The sequence below is a fragment of the Balaenoptera borealis genome, assembly GCF_965194805.1.
Source record: "Balaenoptera borealis genome assembly, chromosome: 11".
NCBI classification, from domain to species: domain Eukaryota; kingdom Metazoa; phylum Chordata; class Mammalia; order Artiodactyla; family Balaenopteridae; genus Balaenoptera; species Balaenoptera borealis.
The window spans coordinates 54,156,867-54,183,718 of NC_138868.1; the positions used below are offsets into that span (position 1 = coordinate 54,156,867).

A 26,852-nucleotide genomic window follows, 5' to 3' on the forward strand; every position below is an offset into this window, starting at 1 on the left:
CCTCCTTCTTCCTGGGCAGCCTGTGGGAGCACCGCTGACATGCCTGCTCCCGCAGGGGACAGCTTGAGTTATTCCCACTTCCCCAGTGGCCAGCACGGGGTAGCAAGGGGAGGCAGCCCTGGGGGCGTCCTGGACCACACTTCCGAGAAGGCCCGGAAGTTCCTGCTGCCCAGACCCTGAGCGGTCAGGACAAGCCCCCAGAGACCAGATTCTCCCCAACCGCCCCCCTCCTGCCAGGGCTAATGGCATCACTTAGCATCAGTTGACTTCTCCAAGCCACCTCCCAGAGCTGCTGATATCAGCCAAGTTCCAAAGAAATCCCCAGCCTGGAGCCCCTGCTGGCTCTGGGACAAGAGAAAGCCCTCACCTCTTAGCTCGATGTCTGAGGGCCCTCCTCAGCCCAAAGTCTCATTTTCTGGCTCAATTCCTGGTCCCTGCCCCCAACCGCCACAGCCTCCTGTTTGCACAGGGAAGGGGCTTCAGGAGGGAGTCAGGAGGGAGTCAGGAGGGAGACGGAGTGAGGGTCCGCTATGGAGTGGGTGAAGGATGCTGGGGGTGGGCATACACCTCCAGGGGCCTCGCCCATCCTTACACCCTGGGAACACACCTCACCCACTTCCCGGCTCCTCGTCCCTCCCTTGACTGGCAGGTTGCCCGGCCCTCACTGCCCCCAGACCCCGCTGCCTCAGGTCCCAGGCCTGCTCTCTTTCCTGAGAGTGGAAAGAGTCTCAGGCCAGGTGTCAGTGCCTGGATTGCAGCCTGGTCTCCTTCAACTGACTTGCTGTGTGTGAGCTTGGAGATTTATCTTTTACCTCTCTGAGGAATGGGCACTAGATGGAACGACACAAAAAGGACCCAAGGCTGCAATCAAAAGGAGTAAAACACTGACACATGCTACAACGTGAACGACTCTTGAAAACATTATGCTAAGTGAAGGAAGCTAGTTACAGAAGGTGGTGTGGGAGCTTGTGGGGCACCATGCTGAGCACTGCACCTGTGTCATCGCCTGATGACAGCTGTCCAAAGCAGAGCTTGACAGTCTTCTTTTACAGGTTAGAAATATGGTCCCCAGGTGGATGGAGGAACAAACGGGTCCATCCAGACAATGGAATATTACTCAGCAGTAAAAAGAAATGAGCTATCAAGCCATAAAAATACATGAAGGGACCTCAAAAGCATATTGCTAAGTGACAGAAGCCAATGGGAAAAGGCTGCATACTGTATGATTTCACCGTATGACATTCTGGAAAAGGTAAAACCAAGAAGTGGTAAAAAGATCAGTGGTGGCCAGGGGTTGGAGGTGGGGAGCACAGGGGATTTTTAGGGCAGTGAAACTATTCTGTATGATACTGTAATGATGGATACATGTCATTATACATTTGTCAAACCCCACAGAACATATAACACAAAGAGTGAACCCTAATGGAGACTATGGACTTCAGTTAATAATATTGTAGCAACACTGGCTCATCAATTACAGCAAATGTTAAGCCCTAAGACGTTAGTAACAGGGAAAACCGTGGGGTAGGGGAAGGAGAGTATGTAGGAACTCTGTATTTTCCGATCAATTTTTCTAAAACTGTCACCAAAAAAATCATCTATTAATTAAATACATATGTATTTAATTTAAATATCTATATCAATTGATCAATAGACAGCTGGATCAATAGATCTAGGCCTGAGAGATTACACGATTCACCCGAGGCCAGACAGCTAACCATGGAGAAGAGAGGATTTGAAACCAGGGCTGCCAACTCTAAAGCCTAGTCTTTCCACGGCCCCAGCCCTAGATGGAGGGTCCGTCTGCCCACGTTTCTACCGCCTTCCGTGTCTATGACAGCTGTAGCATGTGTCACTGAAAACTGCACCTTCAAGGGCCAAGTTCAATATTTTGGTTGGCACCAGGGCAGCAGGGGCATGGAGTGCGACCAAGAACTCTGGGCAGGAAAAAGGACCCTCCCACATACAGTGGGTGCAGGGCTGGGGGAGACGGAGACCTGACCTCCTCCGGCAGCCTTCCCGGGGCCTAGGGAAGAGGGCAGGGCGCACATGTGGAGGTGGAACCACGCCCTCCCCCTTCCCGCCTCCCCCCCCCCCCCCAGCCCCGGGCCCGTCTCCTTGGCCATGGCCGCCCTCACTGCGCCTCAACCCCAGCCCAGACCCGGGGTTGGAGGGCTGAGGCTGAGCTCAGCCACCAGTAGGCTGGGTGACCTCCACAAGCCTCTGGTCTCAGCTTCCCCGTCTGTATCATGGGACGGTGTGAACAACATCGGATGATCTCCAAGGGCCTTTTCGGCGCTCAGCTTCTAAAAACCCTTTATCCACCTGCTCTCTCCCCATCCTCGGGAGATAAGCAGAGGTGGGATTGCTCAAGGAGGATGGAAGGACAAATCCCACAGTCCTTGCCTGGTCTGGCGGGGAAGAGCCCCCTCCATTCCCAGGACCAATGGTTGGAAGTCAGGAGCCCGCCGCCGACTGGAGAGCAGTCAAGACGAGGTTGAAACCTGCAGGAAGGCCTGTGACGAGGTTAGAGGCCTGGTCATCCTGAGCCCCAGGCCAGGGCTCTGCCCCTGTCCAGGTGCCTCTACCATCTTTGACAGGGACTAAGGTATAGGTAGTCACGGCCTGGATAACTCACAGTGATGACCCCAAACTTGACTTAGAGTGAAACCCAAGGAGTAAAAGGCACAGGGCTGTGGGGACTCCTTCCCACAGTGCTCAGGGAACATGGCCTTGGAGCAAGACCAGGGCTCCCTGTGGTCCTTCCTCGCTGCATGCCCATCCCCTGTTCCCAATGCAGGTGCGTCTGTGAAACCACCTCAGCTCTGGGCTCCTCTGTCCACCTTGAGGCCGGAAAACTCCTGCTCACTTCAGCGCAGCAGCTCCTCCTCCAGGAACTCAGCCCTGCCTGGGTCAGGGTCTCTTCTGAACCCAAACTCCTGTGCTTCCCCTAGCCGCGCTGCAGGGCGGCTTCCTGGAGAGCGTGGATGTCAACAGAACTCAGAAATAAGGGAGGATTTGTAGCACAAGGGGGAGAGAGAAGGGGGCTCTAGGTAAGCGGACAGCACAGGGAAAGCGTGGTGGCAGGGGGGTGAGCAGGGCCTCTCCCAGGGCCGAGGGCTCCGGCAGCAAGTTAAGTCCCGTGTGGGTTCCATCTGGTTGTGACGGGGGTGTCTCCTCCAACAGTAGCCTCCCAGCCCGCTGGGGACCCAGGGGCAGCAGGGCACCCCCGGGCAACTTGCTGGGCTGGGCTGTTTCTCCAAATAATCGACCAAATCCAAATCCACAAAACAAATCCCTGGCCCCAGAGCTGGGGCTGGAGATGCGGGGACAGAGCTGATTCTGGGACCTCCCGCTCCCAGACCATCCGATCCCAGGCCCCACCCTACTGCTCTCCAGCACAGCCTCCGGGGCTTAGCTTTTGAGGAACGCTCCAAGAGTCACTACATTCCCCACTGCACGGGCCTCATCAGATGGCTTAAACCGAGAGATGTGGGCTGCTACATCTCACTGTGTGGCCCTGAGCAAGTCACTCCACTTCTCTGGGCCTCAGAGAAAGCCCTAGATTCTAATGAAATCAGCAGAGAAGATAGGCAGATGTAGGGAGGAAGGAAGTCTGTCACTGAGGCAGCTGCCGGTGGGGAGAGGCTGGGGGAGGAGGTGCCCCGAAGGAGGCCTGGTGGGCCAGTGGCCCCGTCATGGCCACTCATTCTTTGGGGGAAAAGCTACTCAGTGGTTTAGGCTGGTGCTCAACAGGAGCTGTCAAAGAATCAATCATGCCATAATTACGGTCATTGTTAATCTCTTTCCACCGTGGTGCCAGGGCCTCCTGTTTACCCAACACTTCTGTCCCAGAAGACTTCTGATTGCTCTTCCTCTGGGGAAATTCCCAGCAGGCTTGCTTCACCCCAGTTGTGGGTCCCCTTCTGTCCCTCCGGGCTGCCCTCCTGTAGGGAGCACTTCCTGCTTCTCCTTCGGGAAGGGCTGGCTTCCTCGGAACCGTGGCCTCTGGTACTATCTGTTCCATACCCAGTTTACTCATTCAGTGTATGTTTGAGAAGCCTCTGCTATGTGCCAGGCACTGCTGGGACCTGAGAGAGATTCACCGAGAATCCGATGTGGCCCTTCCTTTCAAGGAGACAGTCTCATCGCAGCAACAGCAGCTACAATTATAACCACACTCACAGCGCTTTGCAGTGTACAAGGAGCCTCCACACACATCGTCTCCTTGAAGCGTGGCCCCAACTCCACGGGTAAGTACTGGATCCCCATTTTATGGATGAGGAGGTTGAGGCTGGTGGAGGGCAGGACAGGTTTGCTGAGCTGCACCCTTGGTTAAGGCCCTTGGGGGACAGACCTGCATGTTTGGGGCCATAGGCTGAACGAGGATCAGGCTCAGGACCCTGCCCAGGGCCCTTGGGTTCTCTTGGCACAGAGAGGACCTCTCTTTGGATCTCTCTTTCCCCAGGTCAGGGCTATGAGCTTGGGCTGAGCACTCACCAGGAACAGCCTGCACACTCTCTAAACCAGAGTCTTAGAATCACCTCCCCCAGGGCTCTTACAATCATGGAATCCTGGCACAATCCAACAGGGATCTTAGAACTAACCCTGGATTTCAGAATATGAAAGTCATCAAGTGTCAGCACCAGGAAAGATCCGGAGCTACTCCATCCAGCCTCCCCTCCCTGCAGAAATCCTCTGCACAGCCGCTAGTGGTGGTTCCCTGGCAGAGTGGCCTGCATGGGCTTGCCTACGCCTCTTGACAGGCCCCTCCCTCCCCGGAGGGCCAAGCGGTTCCCTCTTTAAACGGGGACAGAAGGAAGGCCCCGCTAAGAGGAGTGGCCTGCCCCCAGCCCCCCTCCGCCCACCAGCACGGACAGGTTCTCCCTGGAGTGAGCAAAGCGCCAGGCCAGGGGCCTGGTCAGGGGAGAGACTTTCACCATCCTCTCACCCCTGGTGGACGCCCCAGCCCCTCCCAGGCACCCAGTGATTCAGTCACAGGAACCCGGCTGGCTTTTTCCAATGCCTCTCCCTGGGTCTCTGGAAGGAGGGGGCCCTGAAGGGGAGGAGGAGAGGAGGAAGCTGAGTCCGGCAGAGACACGCACTTAGCAAACTCGCCTCTGCCCAGTTTTTAGCCCCTGAGGGAACGGACAGCAATGATTTATGTTATTTATTTATGTAAAAGAGCAGAGTTGTTATACAAACAGGCTTCCCAGGCAGGCCCTGGGGATGGGAGGAGAAGCAGGTCCTGCCATTTTAGGAATCTCTCTGCTTCCTTCCCCTCACACCTACCTGTCTAGCCTCACCTGCCCCTCCTCACGCGGCTCCAAGCACATGGCACCTCCCAGCCTCCCGCCTCCCGCGTACCTTTGCTCATGCTGGGCCCTCTGCCACGAGAGCCCTCCCCCCACCCCCCCCCCCCGATCCAAATCCCAACCATCTTAACAAATGCACCCTGGACAAAGCTTGGTCTGATCCCCCCGCAGAAGCCCACTGCTTCTTCCCTTTGTGCTCGAATCACCAGGCAGAGCTCTTGAGACACGATCATAGGCCTCTGTGCACAGGAATTATCTGCTTCCGCAGCTGCCTTGCCCACCAGGCTGGGAGCTTCCCCAGGCGGAGACTTCAGATCCATTTGGCCCAGCTTTTCTGAAGAGCCACAGTATCTGCGACCCTGCAGGTGATAGGGACACGCGATACCCCAGGCCCCGTCCCTGCTAGAGGAATCACTGGACGGGGGAACCTGTGTTCCTGCCCTGGGCCAGCACCAAGGAGGCGCCCATTTATATGTCAGTCAGAAAAGCTGGTTAAATGTGCAAAGGAAGGAAAGAAAGAACCCATCAGAGCCTCTTAAACCACCCAATTGCAGGGCCATTTCGGAGCCTGTTCCCAACTCTGCCTCTGAATAATTATTAGCCTTTTCCCTATTTACAGGAAAAATTTAATTACTAAAAAAACTCTCAAGTATTTTCTCCCACAATTTTTTGAAACCTCTGATATCTGTTCCAGGTCTAGTACAAGATGACCTCAGATTTAGCACAGAATACTGACTTTCTCACTGCCACTTGCATCTCTCTTCATCACAGTGCTCTGTGACGAGCAGCAGCCCTGCCGCTCAGGCAAGTCTGAGAACCTGGGGCCTAAGCTTCTCTTCCCCTCTTTCAGATTTCCAGGTTTCCTTTCTAAAAACCGACCTTGCCTGAATGCTGAGGAAGAAAGTCCCAGGGGTTGGCTGGTCCAGTAAACCTTGAAGGTTCATGCTCAGTCCATGATTCAAGGCCTCTAATTCCACCATTTACCATTCATTCCTTTGGCTGAAGCATCACTTACTCTGGGATTCTCTCTTAAAATACAAATCTCCCCTGGAAATGGGAGCCCATTGAACCTCCAAACTGAAGTTCAAGGAAACTTAGTTTAATGCCTGGCTCTAGAGAGGCAGTAAATCATAGGGGTTAGGAATATGCACCCAGAGCCAGCCTGCCAAGTTTGAAACCTAGTTCAACCACTTACTAACTGAGCAGGTTCCTTAATGCCTCTAGACCTCAGTCTCCTTATCTATAAAGTGGGGATAATAATAGCACCAACCTCATGGGCTGTTGTGAGGATTGAATGAACTAATATGTGTGAGGTGCTTTAGATAAGTACCGAGTCCACTGGAGAAAGCAAGAGACAACTCTACTCAGAGTTTCTGTTTTTGTTTTTGTTTTTTTCTTGCTTGTAAAATGGAAAAACAATCCTTGTTTCCTCTGCCTTTTCCCATGAACTGTAGAGTACAGCTCCCGTGAGAGAGCGAACATCATTCTAGAACCCAGTGGGCTGCCCTCTGCAGCTTCCCTCTAACTCCTTTCCCCCCACCTCCTTCCTTGCTTTTTCCTTTACCTGGAAGAAGGCACCAGTGGCTGTGAGCCGGGCTCCTGGGGGGTCCTGTCCACAGAGGTGGTGATGTCACGTCAGTGGGAGAGCTGAGGGGACAAACCCAGTCAGATTACACATCAGTCCATCCTGCCTTCTCCCCTCCCACCCGGCCCTGAGTGAGCCCCCGCCCTGTGCCCACCCCGCGCTTGGTATGGGGACCAGGGATGGGTCACATCTAGTCCCTGCCCTGGGGAAGCCGCCAAGCCGGTGGGAGAGCCAAGGAGACGTACGTGATCCAGTCGTGTGCTGTGAGACCCCACACAAGCACCTCCACACATGCTGCCCCCAAACCAGCCCCAAACCCAAACCCAGCACAACCTGCTGCCTGAACCACTCCTGCCCCACCAGGACCCACAGAAACATGATCCAAGGCCCAGCCACCCTGGGGTGAAACCTGGGGCTATGCCTGGCTCCTGGGAGGCAGAGGCCCGTTCATGCTGACCAGGGACCTGCTTCTTTGGAGTCAGACGCCAAACCAGCTGTTCTAAAGCAGCTGCTGAGGGAGGGCTGGGTGGGCTGGAGGAGGGACCTGGGGCACCGCAATTATGTGGCTGACTTCTGACTCATGCCCCGCCTCCCCCATCACCAGCTCCTACAGCTGGCAGGGCAGCCCTCCTGCCCAGGAACTGGGAGGAGAGATGGTACTGACAGGCCTTGGGGAGAAGGGGAGAGGGGGAGAGGGAAGGGGGTGCTGGGTCAGCACTGCAGGCTTCAGAGGATGTCACCACATTGCCCACTAGGGGACAATGAGGCTGGCAGGGCCTATGTCACTCAGAGAGTCAGAGTCAGAGCCAGGGTGGGACCCAGGGCAGGGGTGGGTGGCTCAGGCCTGGTGTCCAGCCCAATCCCATTCCGACATGAGAACTTTCTCCAATCTGATCAGACCCTGGAGCCACATAGCAGCAAGAAATACAAACAAGACTCAGCCTTGGATGGGAGGGGGACAGAGGTGGACGCACAGAAGCTTGGAAATGACATCCAGCTACTGAGAGATGGGCTCCGGGGGCACCCCCAGCCCTGCCTCCCTCCACTTCCAGTCCCCAGGTTTCTCGCAGAGCCCTCAATGCACCGCACTTTACAGTTGATAAAACACTTATTTTCTTCATCTCCCACAACGATCCTAAGGCCTAAGTGACAGAGGGAATATAAATAGAGCAGGGGGGCTTCCCTGGTGGCGCAGTGGTTGAGAATCTGCCTGCCAATGCAGGGAACACGGGTTCGAGCCCTGGTCTGGGAAGATCCCACATGCCGCGGAGCAACTAGGCCCGTGAGCCACAACTGCTGAGCCTGCGCTCTGGAGCCTGTGCTCCGCAACAAGAGAGGCCGCGATAGCGAGAGGCCCGCGCACCGCAATGAAGAGTGGCCCCCACTTGCCGCAACTAGAGAAAGCCCTCGCACAGAAACGAAGATGCAACACAGCCAAAAATAAATAAATAAATAAATAAAATTAAAAAAAAAAAAAAATAGAGCAGGGCTTCTCAAACAAATCACCTAGAGACCTTGTTAAAAGGCAATCCAACTCAGTAGGTCTAGGCTGGGGTCTGAGATTCTACATTTTTTTACAAGCTACTGGGTGATACCTTGCTGCAGGTCCAGGGACCACAGTTTGAGCAGCAAGAACATAGTTGTTAACGGCATGGACACTGGGGTCAAACTGCCTAAGTTAGGATCTTGGCTCTTACTGTGTGACCTTGGGCAAGTTCCTTAACCTCTCTGTGCCTCAATCTCCTTATGTATAAAACAATAATCATAATAATATAACCTACCCCATAGGGTTGAAGTGAGAATTAAATTATGTAAAATGCTTAAAGTGATGACGATTATTTCAAATTTTTAAATGGCGGCTCTGAGAGATGGACACACTCAGCAAGATGGCAGAGCCAGAATTCAAACACAAATCTCTTAATGGAAATCCTGCAATAACAACTTGCCACACGTCACAGCCAGCAAGCCCTCCGCCATTAGACAGACATGGATACTGAAGCCCGGAGAGCGGCTGGGAACTGACAAGGTCACCAGAAAGTTGGTGTCGGAAATTCAAGTCCATGACCCCCGGCCTACTGCTCTTTCCATCACACCTCACTGCCCTGCAAGGAAGAAACAGCATCACAAGTTCCCCCTGAGGGGGACCCAGCTCTGCTGTCGGCCCCCACCTGGGCAGCAGCTACCCTGGAAACCAGATGTGTGTGGGAGTGGCTGGATGTGGAGGCTGCCCTCATGCCCACCGTGGCCCCAATTCCCCTGCACTCGCAGAGCCCTGCCTGCCAGGCTGGGCGAGAACAGTCTAGCATCCTCCTTCCATGGCCCAGCTCCTACAGCCAGTCTGTGGCACTGCTCCGTCTCAGGGTCACCCAGCCTCGGTACCAGGCAGGGCGGGATGCGGCCGGGGCCCGTCTCCATCCCCACCTTGGCTTCCCAGCATGGGGCCAGTGGGAGCCTATGAGTCACTTGAAGGAAGTGCTTGGCCCCAAACAGGAAATGGCTCTTCAGGTAGAACCCCTGACCCCCACGCCCAGGAGCTCCCCAGGGCAGGTGCCTCGGTGACAGAGGCTGGTGAAGGAAGGGAAGCTGATTGGGACATAGCGACACCTATTCAGATTTTACCTGAAACTCAAAAGCAACACCCATCGTCTGCATTGTGAAACCCGGCCGGAGGGCTCTCTGCTGTATGATCTTATGTACATCAATACCCCTCTCTGAGCCTCAATTCCCTCATCTGTAGGATCACGGGGCTGCACTACAAGAATGCTACAGCCTGGCATTCTACGATGAAATAAAGGATTGGAGGACGTGAATATAGGTTTTAAATAAATGAACAAAAGCATATGTGAAAGAGATGAATGAGTGTATGCCGATACCTAGATTTAAGCTCCAGCTCTAGCGTAAGCACCGTCATTTATCTCTCGTTAGCTGCAGGATAGACATCTATCTCATGGGCAAGAAGACATCCCCTGAATCACCCTTAGGTGCAGGGAAGAAGGGCTACTGTCCTGAGCCCCACACATCACAAACACACGTTCACAAATAAATATATTACAGAACATACAGGAGCTTCTGTCACACAACATCCATGGGACCCACAAGCCTAATCTGCTCCCCTAACACAGCTCAGGCCCCTGAGAAACTCTTCGTTTCTTGGGTTTGAAGAACAAAAGGTGATTGTGTCCAGATGAAGGTCTGAGGGTTGCACAGTGGCTGACAGGGGCGAGGGTGGGGTGGGGGGTGGGAAAGGGAGGGAAACAGGATGCTACTGGGGGGGGAGGGGAGGGATGGAGGAAGGGCACTAAGTGGCAAGAATGTTTAGCAGGGCAGACAAATTAAACTTGTCAAATCCTTTCGGAGAGCAACAACTTCTTACATAACAAAGTATCCGCTTCCCAGTAATGTTGAGCATCTTTTTTTTTTTTTTTTTTTTGGCTTTTCTCCCTGTTCCAATTTGTGGTTCTAAAAGTACTCATGAATTAGTGTGGTATTCACAATAAATGCACATGGCAGCTGAGGAACATCTTACAGTATTTAACAATTCATATTACTTGGATTAATGTAACATGAAATGAGATACTAATTCTTTTTTTTTTTTTTTAATTTTATTTAGTTTTTGGCTACATTGGGTCTTAGTTGCTGTGCGTGGGCTTTCTCTAGTTGTGGCGACCGGGGCTACTCTTTGTTGCGGTGCCTGGGCTTCTCATTGCAGTGGCTTCTCTTGTTGTCGAGCACAGGCTCTAGGCGTGCCAGCTTCAGTAGCTGTGGCACGCGGGCTCAGTAGCTGTGGCTCGTGGGCTCTGGAGCGCAGGCTCTGTAGTTGTGGTACACGGGCTTAGTTGCTCTGTGGCATGTGGGATCTTCCCGGACCAGGGCTCGAACCTGTGTCCCCTGCATTGGCAGGCGGATTCTTAACCACTGCACCACCAGGGAAGTCCCATGAAATGTGGTACTAATTCTTTACACTGGCAACTAGATGGACATTAATCACAACTATGAATAGTTTAATTTTTATAAAATCTTCAAAAATTTGAATTACTATAACTATTTTAAAATTGGATATTCATTAATTATGATGTCTATAGTTTTAATTTCCTAGATAATTTCAAGGAATAAAAACAACTTTTGAAAATATAAATTTTCCTTTCTTTACATTCAATTTACATTTTTGATGGAAATATATTCAAATTCTATACACTCTAAATACAACTGCATTTTATTTTTGATCCTTTAGATTATTACCATCCATACACAATTTTCAAATGATGTGAAAAATCTTGATTATAACAATTATAGTGATCTTGCTAAAATGAAGACAATAAAACATATTTTATGAAATACGTCTTATTACTCATCCAAATGCCACCAGCCCACCAACAAAACACCCAGATGTGTAATAATAATTAAATTGTCTTCCTTGATATTTTGTCCCTTTCAGTTATATAAAACCATAACTTTACAAGGTGGAAAAATGAAACTATCTTATTTAATACTTTCTTGGTTTGTTTTGTAACCTTCCAATATCTGACAAACATATACTGCATGGGCCTCTGTTTGTATTTTTGTCCTGGGCCCTGCAAATTTTGGGCCGTGCCTGTCTGCCGACTCCCTGCCCACCAGCTCCCTTTGGTGGGGCCCAGGCCACCCGCGCTGGTCGCCTCTCCTCGCTGAGGATCAGCTGGGTGTCGAGCCAGCCCTGTGTTCCTGAGTCTGCCTTTTAGAAAGTGCTCCTCACATGAAAAGTCCTCATGCTTAGATGTGGGACTTATTTCCAGAGCTGATTCGAATATCCTTCAAGGGCAATGGCCATGACTTGACTGCCATCTCCCACAGACCTGGTGCTCCTTAAAGTCCCTTACATTCCAGCACCATCAGCAAAGGGACCCGGATGGGAGGGCCCAGCAGCCTGTGGTCCACCAGGCTGGTAGCCCCCATTGGCTCAGACTGAGCGAATGGCCCATGGCCCCCACAACTGGTTTTCTCCTCCTCTGCACCCTCACTCCGTCCACCTCTACCCATGACCCCCTCCTGCCCCCTTACTCTGGGCCTACCGGTCACAGTGACCCCCTTTGGGCTAAAGCCACCAGAATGCACCCTCAGCCCCATGACATCTGGGCTGACAAATCTCCACATTCTGGACTTCCCTGGTGGCACAGTGGTTATGAATCTGCCTGCCAGTGCAGGGGACACGGGTTCAAGCCCTGGTCCGGGAAGATCCTACATGCCGCGGAGCAACTAAGCCCGTGTGCCACTACTACAGAGCCTGCGCTCTAGAGCCCACGAGCCACAACTGCTGAGCCCACGTGCCGTAACTGCTGAGTCCACGCACTGCAACTACTGAAGCCCACACACAACGAAGAGTAGCCCCCGCTCACCACAACTAGAGAAAGCCCGCGCACAGCAACGAAGACCCAAAGCAGCCAAAAATAAACAAATAAATTTATATATAAAAAAAAAAATCTCCACATTCCCTGCCTGCCACCTTCCCAGCCTCTTTCACAAAGAGCTTCCAGAACCTGGGTTCTGGAAGGGGTCAGGGTAGAGGTGTTGGAGACTGAGAGCCGGGAGACCTGGGTCTGGGTGTGGCCTGGCCACTGAAAGGCAGGCCGGTGTCATCTCTAGGCTCAGGGTCTTCACTTGTCAGATGGGGATGCTGCAACCGGCCCAGAATGCCTCATGGGATGAACAGGATAACCCAGTGGGCAGGACCTGATGGGGCTTTGGAAACTGTAAAGTACTGAACCATGTGATGGAGGCTCACTGCATCTCTTGTGTTTCCTACTCGGCCTGGCCCATGTGGAGTCCATCTACTAAGACACCGTCCACCATTTAAGGAGGGCTGGCCACAGCCTTGTACGAGGCTGACATTCCCTGTCTGTCTTCTCACTTACCCCTCTTAGCCTCCCACTACAGTACATTCTACAGATGCCAAAGCGGAGGCTCAAGGGAGTTTGGGTCCCATGCTCAAGGGCACAACTAAGCAAGTGGCAAAGCCAGGATTCATACTTTGTCTGACTCCCAAGCCAGGCTAGACAACATAAATTCAATCACCAACACACATTTCCTGAGCTCTCCGGTGTGCCAGGGGAGGCCTGAGGCTGGGTGGACAGACCTGCTGGAGGAGCCCACAGTCTACGGTACAGACAGATGCGCGGAGAGGGCGTGTGAACAAAGGAGGCATCCTGCCTGGGGAAGGGTGCAGGAGGGCCTTGGTGGTGGATCAAAGCCACCTCCCAGCCTAGCCCAGGCAGCAACAGATACCCAGGAGTGAGCAAACCTGTTTCCCCTGCACCCATCACCTGGCCAGCCCCTCATGCCTGCTCCTGGGCGGAGCGGGGCCCTAGCCATTTCAGACCACCTCCTCCTCTGGGGCCCCTACCTCATGTCCACCTTCACCCCTAGGGTCTGCAGATTCCCCAGGCTTCAGGACAGGGTGCAGCCTTGCAGCAGACTAGACATTAAGCCTGGTGAAAGAAGGATCCTGCCCATCTGAGCATGCAACCCCTTACCCAGTAGGTGAGCAGAGGAGCTAATGACTAAACAGTAGTGACTGACCACTCTGGTACCCGGCTCAGTTCATCCTGACTGCAGGGAGGTTAGCTCAGGTTCTGAATCAGACTGAGGCTGGTGGGGACCAGAGCAGAGCTGGTAAAGAGTAAGGCGCTCAGATAAGCAGTCACAGGCGGGTGGGGGTAATGGGTCCTGACCCTCTCACCTCCACCCTTTCACTATGTGAACAGAAGCAAATCACTCTACCTCTCGGGGTACGAGTCAAGCTGGGATTAACACCACATTGAAATCATCTGATTTTGGGTGGGCGCATATAAAACTTCGGTCAGAAACACGGGTCACGGAGGCTCAGAGAAGGCAGGTGACTTGAGCAAGGTTACAAAGCAGGTGACAGAGTCTGGACTAGAACCCAGGCCTGTCATGCTCTGCGGGGCTAGACTCCCAGAGGTCAGGGTGGAGAGGCCAGATTAGGGTGACATCCCTTGCGATAACACAGGTGCAGGAGAGGGGTTGGGACAAGTTCCATCAGGGCCGACCCAGGCTGACATCACCAGTTAAAGTCATCATAGTCAGAGTCGTGGAAGCACAACTTCTGTTTATTTGTTCCTGGGACACGCTGACCAACACGAGCTCCATGAGCGATCCCTGAGCACTTTCTATGGAAAAAGCCCCGTAGAGCTGAGCCTGCACTCCACAACTACTGAAGCCCGTGTGCCCAGAGCCCGTGCTCCGCAACGAGAGAAGCCACCGCAATGAGAAGCCCGGCACCGCAACGAAGAGTAGCCCCCGCTCGCCGCAACTAGAGAAAGCCCGCACACAGCAACGAAGACCCAACGCAGCCCAAAATAAATAAATAAATAAATAAATAAATAAATAAATAAATAAATAAATAAATTTTAAAAAAAGAAAGAAAGAAAAAGCTCAGCAGACACAGTGGGGCGGGGTGGGCTGGGAAGAAAAGCCAAATTCAATTCAGGTGGGGGATAGGCCCCTGGGCCTCAGTTTCCTCCGTGGCCCTCAGTGTTTCTATGGCCCTGTGCCACCTCCTGACCGTCACTAATCCCCGCTAGGCGGTGCAGGCAGGGCTGGGTGGGGGTGGTGGCACAGAGGCAGACTTCTCTGGAAGGGGCTATATCAGGGCATCAGACCAGCTCTGGCACGGCTGGATCGACTGCCTGACGTCAAGTAGTCAGGAAGAACCCTGGGGGCTGGGGCCAGGTCCGCTGGCTGGGGAGCTCTGAGGGATTCTGCCTCTGGGAGCTGAGAGACAGTGACAGCGCCTGGGGCTGGGGGAACAATGGGGGCTCAGGGCAGCTCTCAGAAGGTCCTGTCTGCTGCTGCCTACACGATCCTGGGGCACCCATTCTGCACCCCCCCTTTCTAACAGGTGGGCAGAGCTGACACTTAATCGGTGCTTCCTCTGAGCCGGGTTCCGCCTGGAGAACTCTGCCTCTGTTGTCTCCACCCACGTCCCCTGGGACCCCCCCTCTCCGTTCTGAGTCATTCCAGGTTGCACTGTCCCTTCCAAAAGCCAAGAACTGCAGGGGCGTGTGGGTGAGCTGCCGTCAGGCTGCCTGAATCCCTTCGCCTGTGGGCATGGCTGTTGCCCAGGGCCCCTTTACCAGGGACCCCCTGGGCGAGGTCTAAGTGCTGCAGCACCCTTGCCCCTGGCAGCCAGCTCTGGGGACTGAGCCAAGTATCCCCTCCGAGGGGCTTGGCTTGAAGTCACACTCTTGCTTCTCCTTCTCTTTCTGGTTCTACTTTCCCTATCCCCTTAGCAGTTTTCTTCCCCCTGGAAAACTTCTTAGTAAGTCACTCTCACACGAATCCTTATTTCAGGGTCTGCTTCTAGATCCCCCAACCTCAGACAGTTATGAGGTAAGTGCCATTAGTTTTCCCATTTCAGAGATGAGGAAACTGAGGCTCAGAGAGAGACTCAAAGTTGTCAAAGACCCCCACGTGGCAGGCATCAGAACACAGGCTTGAATTGAGGTCAGCCCCGTACAAAGCCTGAGCACTGACCCCTCTTGTCCACCGCCAGTATCATCTGAGCCTGTTTACATCTCAAATGCCGTCCCCTCCCGGCCATCTGAGCTAATCTTTCTTTTTCTTTCTTTTTTTTTTAATTGGAAGGAAAGCAGGAGAATCTGTAGATGATCCAAGGGGGATGACTAAGTCCTTAGATTCCTCTCGTTGGCTCAGATCCTGTTTTGGTCAATCCTTGTGAATCAGGGTGGGTCTGACATTCTGGGAATGCAGGGAGACTTCAAACCAACTTCACGAAAACAAGTTGTAAAAACACTGGCCGCCACTCAAAGCGGCCTGCTGATGAGCTTGGCTCCACGGAGCAGGGTTGAACAAGTTCACCAGAAGGGAACACACAGCAGGAAAGACTTAGGCTAGACCCAGAGGAAGAACTTCCCAGTAATTGGGAGCTGGCCCAGGCAGGCATGGTCATGGCCTCTTTGGGAGCAGGTGAATTGATGTCCTGACCTTCCCAGGCCTTACTGGTTTGAAGCATCTATGAAGTCACCTTGGTGAGCACTGAAGACAAAACCACAGGAGGCCAACTCCGCCAGCCCTGAGCTTCAACCACTGACCTGGAACCTGGTTTATGAGGATGCTTTGAGTTTGTGGGGTTTCTGCCTCCTAGGAGGTCAAAAGTGGGGGCCCCCGATCCTCACACCCACACCCAGTGTGGATGGAGGCCCTGGAGCTGGCAGAACTCAGGGTGGCACGGAGGGCTGCCACCTGGCCACCTCCTCTGCCCCTGCTCTCTGCAGCCAACCCTCCGGGGTGCAGAGGACCACAGCAGGGGTTTATAGGTGCGCATCTCCGGCTCCTCCTCCCTCTGCAATAAACAGGCGGAGTCTCACCCAGTTCATTCCCCTCCACCCCTTTCCAGCTAGCACTCCCTTCGTCCCTTCCTTCTCATCCAAACTTCTGAAAGACCTGTCGACACCCACGCCCCCACTTCCTCCCTCCCACCTGTTTCTAAATCCACCGCCCTCTGCTCCCACCAAGTTCAACTATGCCCTCCACGTGAGGAAGCCGCCTGGATGGTTCAGTCCTCCCTGACACGTTGGCCCTCGCCCTCCTTCTGGAAACGTCCTCCTTCCCTGGCTTCCAGGACACCAGTCGCTCCGGTTTCTCTCCTCCCCCTCCGGCTGCCCCCCTGCGCCTTAGCTGGCTTCCCTCTCTGCCTGGCCCAGCCCCTCCCTCCTGCCCTGCCCTGCACACTCTTCTAGGGCGATACCACCACTCCCGTGGCTTCAGACACCCCGTCCCTGCCCGGACCAAGCGCAAGGCCCAAGTATCCAATGGCCCTCTGATCCTCCCCCCCACAGGGACCTCACACCCACAGTGGCCAAATGGGAACTCGTCACATGCCCCTGAACCTGCTCCTCCCCCTTTCTCCCAACTCAAGGTGCCTCCATCCTCGCAGTCTTCCAGGCCTGGAAGACCAGACTTACCCTCCCTACCTCCCCGCTCCTCACACCCCCAAATCCCACCCGACACCAAGCCCTGCTCTGCTCTCCCCGCCCCCGTCCCCTCACCTCCCACCAAACGTCCCTCACGTCCCTCTGCTCAGGCTCCTCTTGCAGGAAGCCCTCCTTGACTCTCCTGGCAGACTCAAGCCGGCCTTCTTCTGTTTCCGTGTGCCCTGTACAGCCCTAGTTCAGCAGCCACGCTGGTGACTGGCTGCACATGTGATGGCCACAGGCTGGTTCCAGAAGTGCAGGGCCAGGGCCTGGTCTGACTCTGGGTCCCGGCACCCAGGCCAAGCTCAGCGCAGAGGGGCCCCAGGAGAGGTTTCCCAAATCTGGGAATTGTCTTTCTGCTGAATTTGCCCCATCAGTGAGGTCTGGATCTCCCCACAGCCCACAGGCTCCCTGGGGCAAGGGCTATCTCTTTGTTCTGCTAAAACACATGAGCACTTAGTCCCCTTTTAGAGGCATTCTAACCTGTCTGCCTTTACAAGATGTCGCACAGGGCCTGCAAATGCATATACGTAGACATACAAAAATACACCAAGCGCACATTCCCAGACAGACCCAGGCAAATACTCATGCTTACTCGGTGCAAGCACACGGGCTCATGGAGTACGTGCAGATGTGCAGACAGGCCCACACAGACACAGCTTCCTGGAAGTAGCATGCCTCCTTCGGGGCACCAGCCTCCCTGGGCATCATGGGCTCCAGGAGTCAAGGTTGGCTTGGCCGGGGCTGGATCTCATGGATGCAGTGCAAGGGTCTGGGGAATGCCGGACCCCGGAGGACCTCTATCTGCCTCAGCCCTTCCTCCCCTCTGTTTCCACAAACTCTTCCTCCAGGAAGCCCTCCCTCATCACGCCCTTCCTCTCAGCGCTAGGGGAGGAGGCTGCCCGCACGGGGGATGCTCCCTGGATCCCACCCCCATCTTTCCCTTGGACCCCTTCTCATAGATTATACAAGGGAAGGGCTGCACCAGCCCAGTCACAGCTCAGAGCTTTTAGGATCAAGGTCCCCTCCTTTCCCAGCCCTAGTCCTGCCCTGCCTCCAAATCACAGCTCAAATGTCCCTTCCGAGTAACCCTTGGCAATTCCTTTTCCAGGTTCGGCACCGGCATCAGAGAGCTAACAACTCAGCACTCGTGGGTTCATCTGATCCTCAGGACAACCCTGCTGGGGTCGGTGTTCTCACGCTCCTTTTACAGATGAGAAAACTGTGGCTCAGAGAGACAAGGTGACTTTCCCAGGGCTACACAACTGCTAAGACTTTCTTTTCTTTCCTTGAAATCATATTCCCAGCCATGACCTCTCTCAGGAGGGAGCAGTGGCCTTAGAGGGGGGCTGGGAGCGGTGGGCGGAGGGCCTGGCGGGGAGGAGTCCTGAGCACCACCACACGTGGCTGCAGCCACACGAAGGGCCCCGAGGCGGGCTCCTTGATTAACTTGCTGCGGGATGTGGAGCAAGTCACTGGGTCTCAGTTTCCCCACCTGTGATGTGAGGGGAGCTGGATACCACGACCCTTGGGGTCAGTTCCATCTGGACCTTGCAAGGTTGCAGAGGAGGAGGGCTGTTGGAAGGGGAGACCACGAGGGGTGCAGGGGCTGTTCTCCACATGGGGTGGGGACAGAGGAGGTGGCCACTGGGTGTTCTCTGGCCCTGCCGGCTGCCCCAGGGCTGGCTGCCAAGGCAGTCACCGCCCCCCCAGAGGGTGGTAACCGGCTACCTCCCTCTGCAGGAGAGCTAATCAAAGCAGAGAAAAAATGGCAAAGTATCTGATATACTGGCAGGGGTGGGAAAGCAAGCCAGGGGGATGCCCACAGCACATGCAAAGCTGAAGCAAACGCCCCAGGCGAACACCTGGGTATGAGCCCCATCATTCCTGTCCTCTCTCCCACCCCTGCCCCAGCCCTGCTGATTCCACCTCAGAAGTGGCTCCTCCAGTAGGGCACTCCAGCCCTGCATACTTCAGCCAAGGGCTCCCTGGGACCTATAGGAGCAAACATACCCCATATACAAAGCTTTTCTCAACTAGGCCTCAATTCACCTTCCTGGCCTCCCACACAGGGGAGCCCCAGCCAACCGGAGCTAAGTCCCTGCCTCAGGGACTCCACTCTCCAGCTCCAAACCTTTACACAGTTGGTTCCCTCTGCGTGGAATGTTGACCTCCTATAGATCCCTCAGTACCCAAATGGGAAATGCTGCTGGTTAATGAACTGACTTCTATAGTGGGAATCAGGTCCTAAAGTCAGCACACCACAAGTAAATTGCATATGGTCAAAATCACCCTTGACTATATATAGCTATCATTTATTTACAATGCCTAGGCATTGTTCTAGATATTTCCTGTGTTTTGATTCATCTAACTCTTACAACTCCGGCAGATTGTATTTCCAAAGACATCTGCAGCAGTATCTCCCATCCCACACGCTCTCCTTATAACTCTGTCCCTCTTGCCATGGAGAGGTGGGGTCTATGTTATCACCCGCCGCACTTGAATCTGGGAGGGCTTGGGACTAATGGCTAAAGTGACACTACGAGACTTCCAAGGCCAGGTCATCAAATGTGATGCATACTGTGGGGAAGCGCAGATGAGCTCGCAGAGAGAAACAAAGCCCTGAGACCACGTGAGTAAGCATGAGCCAGAACTGCTCAGCTGAGCCCATCTTAAATCCTGACTTATAGAAACCATGGGGTTAAAGTGATTGTTCTTGCATAAAGTCACTACGTTTCGGGGTGATTTGTTATGTAACAGCAGTAACCGGAACATCATTATCCCATCTTTAAAGAAGAAGAATCTGAGGCACAGAGAGGTTAAGCAACTTGCCCAAGGTCACAGAGCTGGTAACCAGCAGAACCAGGATTTGAGCCAAGGCAGTTTAGCCCCAGAGTCCACACTATTCACTGCCATGCCATACTAAATGCCTCCAAGGTCTGACTGGTCTCCAGGCCCACAGCAGGCCTCAGGGAGTGGTTGCTGAATAAACGACCAGGGAAGGGATAAGCAAAGGAACAGCTGAATGAGTGTGAACGAAAGCAGAGTGAGCTCCCAGGTGCAAGGCAAGGACCTTAGATGAGCCCGAACTATGTAAATGAGTCTGACACGAGCCCCTTGTCACCTGGAGAAGGCGGTGATCAGAGGAGCCTGGCAGATGCCACCCACCTCTGCCTTTCACAGATAAGCCTGAGATGCTCGTCTCCCTGCTCCCTGCCTCCCTCAGCCCTGCATGCTGCAGAATTATCCCCTGGAGAGCCAGTCCCTCCTAAGAACAAGGCCTGCGGATCCTGGAGCCTGCAGCGGGAAGGTTCCCAGCCTGGGAGGCTGGAGACCTTGGTCTCATCCCAGCATGGCCAAGGCCTGGCTGTGTGAACTTGGGTGAGTCCCCGACCCTCTCTGGTCCCAGGTGCTCTCCAGTGACACTGTTCTAAGACTCACCAGATGCTGAGCTGCCCTGGTGGATGGGGGTCAAGGTGAGCTTCAGTATGTGGGTCCTATAAACCCCAGAAGGGATCTGACGCTAGGAGGAAAGTGGATAACAAGAATGAATCCCCCTACCGCTCACCGGGAGCTCGCCGTGTGCGGGGCACCTTTCCCTGCATCCTTGCAGCAACCTCATTAGGCACAACAGCAAGTGACAAAGGACCCAGACCTACCACTCAAGTGATGCTGGAAACCAGGATCTGACCCAGGCCCACTCAACTTCAAAACTTCTGCTCTTTCCACAACAGCAAGAGACAGAAGCAACCTAGGTATCTACTGACGAACAAATGGATAAACAAAATGTGGTATATACATATGATGGAATGTTATTTGGCCTTGAAAAGGAAGGAACTCTTATCAGGTGCTACAACATGATGAACCATGAGGACATGATGCCAAGTGAAATAAGCCAATCACAAAGAGACAAACACCGCATGATTCCACTTACATGAAGTATTTAGAGGAGTCAAATTCATAGAAACAGAAAGTAGAGTGGCGGTTGCCAAGGTCTGGTGGGAGGATGGGGAGTTGTTGTTTAGTGGGTACAGAGCTTCAGGTGTTTGAGATGAAAATGTTCTTGAGACCTGTGGTGCAACAATGTGAATATAGTCAACACTATCAACTATGCTCTTAAAAATGATTAAGATGGTAAATTTTAAGTTATGTGGGTTTTTAAAAAAAAAAAACCCGACAGTTAAAAAAAGATTCTCACTCTTGGAGTAGAGAGGGAGATTAGGAGACGTTTTGTGGGGGAGAGTCCAGGCAGGCTTCACAGAAGAGGGGACATTTAAGTTGGGCAGGGTTGGCGCAAGCATAGATGAGTCTGGGGCACTACAGACAGAGGCTCGGGCCTTTGGCCCTTGCCTCCCTGCCTGCCAGGATCCAGCTGACTCCATCCCCTGGCCCACCCCAGGCCCCCCAGATCTCCACACAGAAGCAGCACCCCACAGGGGAGCAAGCATCGGCCTGGATTGAAGAAGGGATTTCTTGAACACCTACTATGTGCTCTCAGGCCCACTTACTTCATGACCTTGGGCCAGTCCCTGTCCTCCTGGGGCCTCAGTCCTCCTGTCTGTACAATCAGAAGGTGACCCGGAATTCCTTCCAATTCGCACACTGGGAATAACCTCTGAGGGGGAGGGGAGGTGGGAGGCACCAGTGACCTGCCGAGAGGGGGACCAGGACACTCCTGGTCAAAAGCCCAGGAATCAGAAGCTGCAACCTCAACCCCCAGGCAGCCTCTGCTCACTTCACAGAGTGGGAATCTGAGACCCAAGGGATTTGGTTTCATTCCAACTCTACAAACAGGGGCCTGCACCTACTATGTTTGTGACAGGATCACAATCTAACCTCCAATCCAGTACCGTAGCAACACAACTGCACTGAGAGACAGCGTCCTCCGTGCCCAGGGCTCTTGCCAAGAATCCCACTCTCACCTCTCCCCTGACTCAGGAGTCCTTTGTCCCCAGAAAGAACAAGGTAGGACAGTCCTTGGTTTCAATCCCAGCTCTGCCAAGCACAAGCTGGGCCTCAGTGTCCTCGTCTGCATTTTGGGGATATGGATACCTCCCCTGTGAGGGTTAGAGGAGGCAAGGGCACAAAATGCTGAGCCCAAGGTCTGGCATGCAGTAGGTGCTTAATAAATGGCCACCATCCTTGGCTCTCTCTTTGAAGATGAAGCCATTTTCATTGATCTGTTCGTTCCTCTCAGAGGCTGGTTTGTTTGTTTGAATTCTTCCCAGAAGAGATTTTCCCCAGCACTCCTGGGGAACGCTGAGTGACGCTCTCCAGCCAGCCCCAGGAAGGAGAAGGGAGGAGCAATGAGCTTTACTTGATGGAAAAAGTCAAATCATCATCATGTGGAAACGGGAGACAAGTCCTAGGGAAGCCCGGCGGCTGTCCCAGCACCCTTCACCCATCCTCTCCCTCCACCACCCAGGAGGACCCACGGTGACCCCAGATCCTGCCTCATAAGCTCCCTGAGGCCTGGCTGGGAGGCCTGATATGATCATGTTGCTACTTAAATGGCACAAAGCCTTCTATTCTTAGCTGAGCAGAGCCCTAGCTCCCTCCCAGCTGCCTGTCTGAGGTACCAGCCCCGGAGGTGTGGGCCTGGGGGTCAATCATGACCACAAGGAGGCGGACGGCGGCCTTGTGACCTGACTGAAGCCTGAGGCCAGCACCACGGGGCTGCAGAGTAAGCCCCCGACCCTGGGATGTCCAAGGGGTCTGCAGAGGGGCTACATAAGGCTGGTTGGAGATCTGGATCAGATGACTCCGAAGGTCACTTCTGATTCTCAAAGTCTTGATTTCAAAGGGTCAAGATTCTGAGGTTCCATAATCCAGTGCTTCCAAGATTTGGGAAAGAGTCTGTGGTTCTAAAGGATCAAGTTTCCAAGATGCCGAAGAAGATTGGAGGCTGGCTCTAGTGTGTGCACCTCCCCTTCCGTTTAAGAGGCAGAGGATCCTCAGCTCCATCCTCACCCTGGGGCCTCTGGCATGAGTGACACATACAGCCCTGGTGGACTCAGCACTGAGGTCAACAATGCTCCCCGGCCGCCCAGATCTGCTGGGGGCAAGAGTTCTTGGGGAACTTCTGGGTACTGCAGGAGAAACTGGGAAAGGAGGAGGGGACAGGCTGAAGCTGCCCTGAGGCCCACCATCACCAGACAGTGCTGGGCAGGGCATCCACTATCAGTGTCTGCCCTGTGCTAGCAGGGCCAGCATACCCCCGTCAGACAGGCTTGGAGAGGCTGGGTGACCTGTCCCAGGTCAAGGCTGGGACATGGAGGAGCCAGGGTGAGAACTCCAGGCCTGGCTGGCTTCAGAGATCATTCCTCACCTCACACTGCTTCATGTTAACCCACAGCTTCCTGGGATCACCTCTCCCAACATCCTCTTTTAGATGCAAAACTGAGGCCCAGAGAGAGAAAGGTCAGGTGCTCAAGGTCACAGGGAATTGGTAGCAAGCCAGGCAGAATTGTTCCCACTGACTGTCCCCCATCCCCTGACCAGGTGCCTGTCACTGATCCTTCTCTGGATCCTCCCTTTCTGCCCACCCAGAACCGGGCTCCTGGGGCAGAGCTGTCTCCTGCTCCTTCGGTCCCCAGCACAGCAACTGCTCCACGGGGTCATCTGAGGGATGAGCTGAGAATCAGGGGATGGGGTGGTGGGTCACAGCCTCATGCCCAAGGCTGGCCAGCTGAGCACAAGGGTGACAAGGTCTGGAGAGGGCTGACCCTGACACGTGTCGGGAAGTTCACAGGGGCACTTGTCAGGAATACTCAGAGGTTAATTAACCAGCTGTCCCATTAAGCAAAGCAAATGAGGCTCCACTGAGCTGGCTGTCACAGAGCCTGCTGGTCACCAGAACGGGGAACAAACACAGTCTCGGCTTCCTGAGCCACTGGCCTGCACCCCAGGCCACCCTCCCCCAAGCACCCACTACGCATCAGTAGTGCTTTTTGTTTTCCAGTAGACTTTACAGGTAATTTCTCATCCGAATCTCACAACCCTGAGAGTTCGGTGTCCTGTTATAGGAACAAGGAGACCAGGGACTCGCCCTAGGCCACTGGCGAGCACGCAGAATCAGGACTCACACCCAGGGCTGCTGGGCTGCCTGGTCCCAGAGACGAGTTCCCGAATGCCCCGGCGAACTAGAGCCTCCTGTGCTGGGCTCATGAGTGTGAGAATGTATCTAAGCTGCACTGACCACTTCATGGAGCCTTAAGTGAAATTTCCTCTTTCCTGCTTACAGAAATCACAGGTCAAGTAATCTAAAAACCCAACTGCTTTGCTCTGGGCTAGAATTAAATCCTTTCTGCAAATAGGTGGCCTACTACATGCCCGGCACCCTAGTAGGTGTCCTACCCACTGGGTGGTTTGATTTGACCTCGCACCAACCTTGTGAACTTCAGCCTAGGCTGAGTCTCAGACTGGTCATGTCACAAATCCAAGGTTGCACAGGCACGGGGTGGAGCTGGGACAGGAATCCAGGTGTGTCAGGGCTTTTTAAGGTCGGCGAGGGGGATAGACGTTTATGTTCACTGGGCTCTTCAATAAACTGTTTAAGTTTGCGTTGCTACTCTACTAGTATCCTGCTCCTTGCCTGCCCCTTCCCTCGCCCCCAACTCCATGCCAGCGGAAGCCAAGGGAGCATCTGTGGTACCTCTGGGGCCAGCCTATCCCAGTCTGCCTCCAACCTGCAGCCCTGGTGGGGCCAGACCATCTGGGAGACACTCAGGAACAAGGGCATTGAGACAGACCCTCAGAACTCTTGGGGAAAGGAGGCTGGGTACAGCCCAGCCCTGCACCCCATCCTGGGCAGGGTGGCTTTGACCAAACACTCTGTGTGACAGGCTGCGGACCTCCCAGAGGGGGTACCCCAGGCCCTGCTGAAATAAAGCAGCATCCACACCAGAGATCTGAGTCGCTCCCACTGATGCCTCCTGGGAAGTGGAGGGATGGAGGGTGACAGTCTTGTTCTGCCCCCAGGGATACAGGTCAGAGTCCCCTGTATAAGACAAGCCCTGTTGGACCCAGCCTGTGAGCAGAACAGACAAGTTGGGGAGGGGGAGTTCCTGACATATGCCCCTCACCCTTCCCCAGAAGCCAGACCCAACTCTCTGCAGGCCTCTGGGGTACAGCTGGGGAGGGGTGGTGTCTGGTCCCAGGGCTCAGGAGACCAGAGGGGCAGCGCCATTTCTCCTCCAGTTGGAAGGCACACAGACACAGGAATGCAAACACGCAGGCCTGGCCTGCATGTGCAACATGTACATAATTCATGGGCTCCTATCGCTGTGGCCTGGATAAAATGTACCCAACAGAAGTCCGCGTGGAGATTAGTGAGTGGCCACCAGGGAGCACTTCCGGGAAAGGGGTGAGTGGGCCAGAGGGCTAGAGGACTAGGGCGGCGGGGGGGGGGGGGGGGGGGGGGGTTGGTTTACTATATGCTTTCACAAATTTTATCTCATTGAATTGGCACAAAAGCCCAGTGTGGGAGTTAATATTGTTCCCATTTTACAGATGAGGAAACTGAGGCTCAGAGTTCAAGTAACTTACCCATTTTCACACAGAAGGAAGAAGCAGAACTTCCTACCCTACACCAAGCTGCTTCATGCACACAACCCTCAACCCCAGCCTGGCTCAACTCCCCCCCACCCCCCAGTCTGGGGCCTTAGAAGAGCCATCAGTGAGCACATCAGGGCACTTCATCCTGAGCTCAGCAGGCTAACTGCTGAAAGAAAGAGAGAATGAGGAGCGAATTCCTCCAGCAGAGCCAGCCTGACCTCCGCCCCAGCAAACGTCTGACCCCCAACCAGGGAGCCTCTGGCCCCTACCCAGCTAGGGCAGCCCAGGAGACCTCGAGGCTGGGGAAGAAACAGTCTGGTCCTCCCCTGCATACATGCCAAGAATTCCTGAGAGCCCTTCAGAGCTGGAAGGGACACGCTAGGTGACCTTGCCTGACTATGAGCATGAGGAACTCAAGGTCCAGAGCAGGGAAGGACTTGTTCAAGATCCCAGAGCGGAAGAGTCCAGTCAGTCCATAAACCTACCAGGCAGCAGCCAGGTGCTGGGCACACTAGGCTGAATGGCCTGGCCCTCAAGGTGTTCCCAGTCATGCAGGCATCCACTCAGCTGGTGTTCGGACCCTCGTGAGCTGCCCCAGCCAGCTTCTCCAGCCCCATCTCCAATGTCCCCCCTTTCCTCCCTCTTGCCCCCATCACCCCAGGTTCCTCACAGTGCCCTGAAGGTGCAACCCACCTGTTGACACCTTTGTACCTTTGCTCCAGGCTGCTGCTTTTCCAAGAGTGTCCTCCCCGGCTGGCCAGAGCCTGCCCACCCCTCCAACCCCCAGGTAACCTCTGTTCTTCTGTGTAGAGCCTCACCCCAGCTCCTTCACCCCCCAGCTCAGGCTGATGGAGCCGGAAGTGCTCCCTCCCCCCGCTTCCCTCCCTCCCTCCTCCCTCTTTCCCTTCCTCCCTCTTCTGAGCTTCCCCACACTCCTGACAATATCTGCACTCCCTGCCCAGGGTAACTGTTCCTGGAACAATCTCCCTTACACCCCTCAGGACCCGGGACTAAAGAGCCACTGAATCAAGTAACTGCGTCACCCACCCACCTGCCATGAAGACCCAGAACAATGAAAAATAATCACTTCTTCCTTTTAAGGCTAGCATTTGTCTTTCTTTAAAAACCCTTAGTGTGCACGGGGAAATGAAATGGAAGGTTCTTAGTCAGACGCGTCTTGGCATTTCCAAACGCTGGCTCTGTGCCTGGCACACAGTAGATGTCTGAGATATGTGCGTTTGGTGGGTGAAAGAATCAAAATATCTCCACTTTCCACTTCCCCTTGCTGCCTGAAACTCCACCATTATTACCAATTCTTTCCTGGGGCAAAATGGTGCTCCCTGGGATCCTCTCTCAAAAGGCAAGCTGCCCTGGGCAAGAAACAAGCTCTAGCTGGAGGCTTCTGTG

At 54.1% G+C, this 26,852-nt stretch overlaps 1 protein-coding gene across 11 annotated transcripts in view; it reads right to left on the reverse strand.

The window, feature by feature from the left end:
• Nucleotides 1–26,852, reverse strand: part of GDPD5 (glycerophosphodiester phosphodiesterase domain containing 5) — a 91,338-nt gene that overhangs the window by 48,636 nt on the left and 15,850 nt on the right. For 8 of the 11 annotated variants that reach the window (XM_082343170.1, XM_082343168.1, XM_082343177.1 and 5 more), the window contains exon 2: nucleotides 6,880–6,962. The exons of 1 other annotated variant lie outside the window; for it this stretch is intronic. The gene's annotated coding sequence lies outside the window, so the exon portion shown is untranslated. Of the gene's footprint in view, nucleotides 1–6,879; nucleotides 6,963–7,309; nucleotides 7,408–20,823; nucleotides 20,960–26,852 lie in introns of those variants that run through there. 2 more of the 11 variants (XM_082343171.1, XM_082343172.1) reach the window with 2 other exon arrangements.